Raw genomic sequence first — 6,206 nt, forward strand, 5'->3', positions numbered from 1 at the left:
TATGTCCGGCCCATTCCAGAGCACAGTCTGAAGAGGCAAGCTGAGGAGCAACTGCTTACCCAGGTTCCATAGTATAAAACAAATATGACGTGTACTGTATTCAGACGTGGAGAAGCCAAATGTTTTAATCAAGTAACATTACAATCCTCAAGTAGAAGGTTAAAGTCAAATTATTACTCGAGTAAGAGGGAAAAGAGTAAAAATATAAATGAGTGCTGCGTGGGTACTGAAAGTCCAGAAAAAGGTCAAATTTAAACAGGTGCTCAATTGGAGACGGGTGATTCGTTGCAAAATTAGAAAGTTGTCTATGTGGGTATGAATTGTGGCAGGAAAACAATTGTATGAGTAGAAAATTCCCACAGACAAAAGGTCAAATAGAGTAGAATTTTCTACTCACATTATTATTTTTTTTTAAAAGAGGAAAGGAGTATTTGGAGTAACAGTTTGGACCAAAAATGATGTACGTATGAATTATGAGTGCATGCAACAAACAAAACATAATCTAATTTACAGAAAAAAATGACCAAAACAAAATTAATCTGATGAAATTTGAATACTTGAACGTTGTCCATACAAAGCTTTGTGTAGAGGGAACAAAACTTTTACTCAAGTAAGAGTATTAGCTCAAACATAAAAATAAATAAAATAGATATTTGTTTATTAACCCTTTTTTTTAAGAACCCCGAGACCTCTTTTTCAACCTGGGGAGAAGTAGCAGCACACAAATCATAAAAACATTTACAAAATATTAAAGAAGTAGAAGTAAAAGTAGGGTGTCAATAATATTTATACCAAAATTTACAGCTAGAATATAATAGTATTGTATTACATGTATTATCGTGTATTCAATCATCATTCTATTCGATTTTGGAAACAGTCGTAAAAGTGTTTTTCAGCTTTTCCAGACACTCAAACTCAGTACAATTGTGTGCATTTTCTTTCCCATCACTACTGCCCCGGAGAGCGACTGACGCGCCATCGACCCCCCGACGGGCCAGAGCGGGATTCGAACCGCAGACCTTCGCTTTGACCAGTACATATCCGGGTCGCCGCAGTGATTTTCCCCGTCATGTTTTCGCTAACAAGAACGGGGCGAGCCTTTCACTCAATCTGTGAACATCTCTCCTGTCGAAATTGCTTGTCCTTTTGAATAACGTGAACAAATGTGGGCGGGTGCTGCTCTAAGCTCCGCCCGACCAGCTGCGGAAATGATTTTAGCTCAAATACAAAGGCACAAACGCAAGCAGATGGACAAAGGGCCCGTGACAAGCGCTAATGCTCTGAGAAATCACTGGGTTTGATGTCGAGCTGCTCGTCTCTTAAAGTCAGCACGAAATGAACCGTACCCTCGCTTCAATCACAATATTTTAATCATATTTTCATGGTAAAGGTAAAAGATGCTGAAACTGAAAGATGTGGATATAGTAGCTCGGTTATAGATGACACAAAGATATTGATAGAGAGATATAATAGATATTTAGAGCGCTGCTTAGATGTGCAGAGATTGTGTGAATGTGCAAATACAACATTGGGAAGGGCTGAGGTAAATGATAATGAAATAAATATGTACTGTATTTTCCGGAGTATAAGTCGCACTGGAGTATAAGTCGCACAAGGCTTGTGAATACCCAAATACTTTTGTTAAGTAGCAAAACAAATGAATCTTGCATAAAAATGCATAATAGAGACGAAAAAAAAGATATATAAGTTGCACTGGAGTATGCAATGTGGTTGCAAGTGTGAAAATAACAAATAATATCACATATAAGTCACTCCGGAGTATAAGATAAGATAAGATATTCCTTTATTGTCCAAACATGGGGAAATGTCTTTGTTATAATGCAGTAGATACAGGGGGAAAGGACAGATAACTTATAGGAAACAAAAACAAAAACTCTTATTAACTAAACAACAAAACTCCTCTCATATCTTAATAGGGAATGGAGGAAAAAAACAAAATAAATAAATAAAATAAAAATAAAGTGAAAAAAATAGCTAGCATAAGACTAAATAATACTACTAATGGTAAGTAAACAAAACACTCTTATTTACATCAGTTGTATGCGCATGAATATGACCTTAATTGCTTGTGAGTACGACAATAATTGCACATGAATTTGACGGTATTAGTATAAGTATATGAGTATAAAGTACAAGTCGCACCCCGGCCAAAACTACGAAAATACGGTAAGTAATGATTCAATATTTTAGATCTTTCCTCGACTTTGTATGGCGCACAGATAGTGAAAGTTTGTCTTGAGGAAACCTGGACAGCTGCGAGAGACTGGCAGAGTATAACTTATTCATTGTATAAATTTGCTGAAATGGAGACGTGAGCTTCAGGCAGCAGCTGATCCGACCCAACGCGGTTTAGAGTTCCTGAAAAAGGCGTTAAAAATATCGCCTTTACAGAGTTTTGAAATGAATGCATATGTTTTAGGTGTAAAGGCAGCGAGACACAACGACTCTGCAAAGGTATAACAGACATGTTGGAAGCAATAATTCACAGTTTTCAACAATAAAAGCAAGTTGTGTTTTTATAATTGCTGTTATAATTCATATTAAACAGCATCCAAACTGTGTTAACGAGAATTTTGACTACACATTGAACAAAGAAGTGGACAAATTGATCTGACATCGAACAATAAATGACACGGTACATTTTCCACTGCCGCAAATCAAGCCACGTTCCCATAATGCACCTGACACTTTTCAGCTCCATTTCTTTTCGCCGTCTGGAGACCTGAGTGTATTCCTGTGCATATTAGTGTCTCATCTGTCAATCACGGGACTCCCGCAGGAACCAGTGAGAACTCCTCCACTCTAAAACATTTCACTTAGAGAAGGGAATATTTACGACAAAATCCATTATTGCAAAGTGGCGAGCTGCGATTCAGCCCCTTGTAGACAACAACAAGACGTGGACGTGAGCTCGCGAGATGAGTCTATGATGAAGCAGCTGCAGGGAAACAGAACAAACGTGAAATATTGTGTTTCTACGTTGGGTCCGATGGTTTTGGTAACGCTGTAGTGTCAAATTTGCTCGTTTTTTGTTTGCTGGAGCACTTTTCCCCTCCCGTTCTTCTTATTAATCAGTCTCTGTCGTACTATGAGCGAGCGACAGGTAAAACTGACCAATCACAGCGAACTGTCTGGAATGTTTTAGAGCTTAAAATAATGAGTTTAATAAGAATGGTGATGATTTATAGACTTGGAAACGGTACAGAAGAGCACGAAACTGGATGATTTGGAATGGAGGGTTTTTTGTGAGGCTCATGGGGGAGAGGACTTACGGTACTACAGGATTACCGTAATAAAACAAGCGGGAATTAAGATGACTACTACTACGGCTATGTTTGTTTTTGTGATGGAACAATGTTATAACACGGTACAAAGCTCAGAAAAGTCAATTTTACGTAACATGCTGCCTTTTGAGACTTTTGGATCCGCTGCTGTCCTCAGAAGTGTCACATGACGTTACTTTGACGCCGATTTAAACACCGCGAGCAGGAAATACTCTCTATGAACTGGGACAACGCCACGGTCATGTGCAAAGAGAGCAGGAAGTACCATTGTTGAATCAAGGAAGCGATCGAGATCCGTAAACGCGCTCAGCGGACTGTGAACGGGGATGAGGGGGCGTGCCCGCTCTCTCACACCTGGTATCGGCTGTAAAGAAGTGCAACAGTAAATGGCGCTGTCTAATTCAGCTGAGCAGACATGTCACAGTAACATCACGTGGACGGCAAAAAAAATTTAACTGACTAATTGTAACCAGTCGACTATAAAAAATGATCAAAGTCTGGATTCGATCATTGGCATTGTTAACTGGACCACACAGACTCAGAAACAGACTTTTTGTAACAAAGATAGTGTCATTATCAAATCGAAATATCACAAATGAATGAACTTGACTTTTATCAATAAAACATTTGATTCAGAACACGTGACCATATTTCAACCTTTATTTGGAGGATAATGGTTTTAAAAGTCTCACTGTGTCGATTTATTGAAAACAATAATTGTCGACTACTAAAATAATCATTGCAGCCTTAGATACCGTATTTTCTGGACTATAAGTCGCACTTTTTTTTCATAGTTTTGGCCGGGGTGCAACTTATGCTTATATTTATACTTACACACTTATACTTATACTCCGGAGCAATTATATAATATATGAGGTATTATTTGTTATTTTCACACTTGCTTTTTTCTTCTGTATTACGCATTTTTTGGCTTATACTTATTCTCCGGTGCAATTTATAGTCCGGAAAATACAGTACTTGCATCAGATGGCTTATTATTTATTTATTACGTATATTATTTATCGTTGAAGGCAATAAACAGGTCCTAAAGTTGTGATAAAACGTCTAAAAGATGCCACTTGACTCTCTTGGGTTAAATACATCTAGGTTTGTAGCGTAAAACTCTTGCTATATTAGCAAACTGTGAAATCAAAATCCCGTCAGATGCAATGCTCCTTTATCAACAGCACATCTCGCCTTGTTTTGAAATCATTTGCAAACACACTTCCCCCGGTGGATTAACCCTACACTCAATCATTAAATCAATACACAAGCACAAGCCTCTCCGGTTACACGCGCGTCGCCCTTTACCGCTACAACAAAAGTATCCGCTTTCCTCTCCGTTTCTTCGCTTTTACAATACTCAGATCATACCGGAAACTTATCAGGCAATTTTAATTAAAGAAGCTCGTCTATCTGCGACGTTTGATGAAGGAGCTGCGTGAAAAAAACACACTAAAGTCCCGTTTTTTCGTCCGCCGAAGTGCGTTACTCGATACGGTTGTTTCGCTATCGCCGGCTGCCAGACTCGGGCCTCTCGATCCAAGAACGGAGGCTCACTTTTCACGACTTCCCCCGCTCCGGCTTTCTCCGAGCGCACCTTGGGGATTAATTTGAGAATGGCTTAATTCAAAAACAGCCTTTACGGGGCCAATTCCTTATGCAAATTTACAGTGAGCGCAGAGATAAGGGAAAATGGGTCATGGCCGTCCCGTATAAGTGACACTTAAAGGTACCGCTTCAGGTGAATTGTCTGCAAGTTTTACACAGATGTCGCTGCTTTGCCTGGAATATTTCACAGTGTGGCATTAGACCGGACCAGTGATGGGATAAGTACTCCATTTTGTTAGAAGTAAAAGTACTCGTCGATTGTGAGAACTTTTAAAGCCTTAATTGTGCTGATCGTCGGTCGACAGGAGCGATTCCACTCAGTTTCTTCATTTTATAGGTGATTTTGTGCATATATTTTTGATTGCTCAAAGTTGGGGCTTGAACTTTAAGCGTTTAGGCAGAATGTCGTTGTGAATGTGCTAAAATAACTCCTTAAAGTACTTTTTTCAGTCCAGTTAGAAAATGCAGTAGAAAGTAGAGAATCTTGCTCACAAATTTCGTAAGATAAAAGTATCCACTGTACAATATGCTGATGTAAAGCACAGATACCTAAATATTTTACTTAAGTACAGTACTTTAACTTTTGTACAATGTTACTTTTCAACACTGGACTGGACTCCATGGAAATAACCATGGAAATAAATAATAATGGAAAGAAATAGCGCATAATCTTCTTTTCTTTTTTCTTTTACAAAATGTGTAAAATCAACTAGTTTCTTGTCTCATTTTGTACTTGAGCTTCACTAAAAGTACAATGTGTGGTCAAGTAAATTATAGAAATGTAAATAAATTGACAAACGATTGCGAGTTTCAGCGTTTCTTTCATTGTTTGTCAAGTAAAAGCTAAAAATCAGCATTAAATTGTCTATAATAATCACATATTCTATAAACAAAGACTGTAAAACATGATTGTAAATGTTTTTAACCCCCGGCCTCCAGTTCCTGTCACACTTTTAAAGGCTCTATTCTAACATTCAAGCGGCAGAAAATGTCCAGTTTCTCGTTTTCTCTCGACTTCGCGACGGCCTCTAACGAGCTTTACTCTGTCGCAGCTCGATTCTCCCCGCGGTCAAATTTAAACTCTCTTTTTCGCTGCCGTTTCGATTTCTATCTTTCCGCCGCTGTCACGGAGCCCCGGCGCGCAGGGGCCGTATCTCAAAATGTCCGCCGCTCGCAAATCAACATGACAGTGGGAAAAGGTTGTCCGGCGCATTTTGCAGAGCGCACCTTTTTAGATGAAATGAACAGAAATAGCAAAATGGATGGGAGGATGACAGACTGACGTGAAAT

Source organism: Eucyclogobius newberryi, unplaced genomic scaffold, assembly GCF_026437365.1.
Source record: "Eucyclogobius newberryi isolate DKJ021-1_F unplaced genomic scaffold, fEucNew1.0.hap1 SCAF_22, whole genome shotgun sequence".
Classification (NCBI taxonomy): Eukaryota; Metazoa; Chordata; class Actinopteri; order Gobiiformes; family Gobiidae; genus Eucyclogobius; species Eucyclogobius newberryi.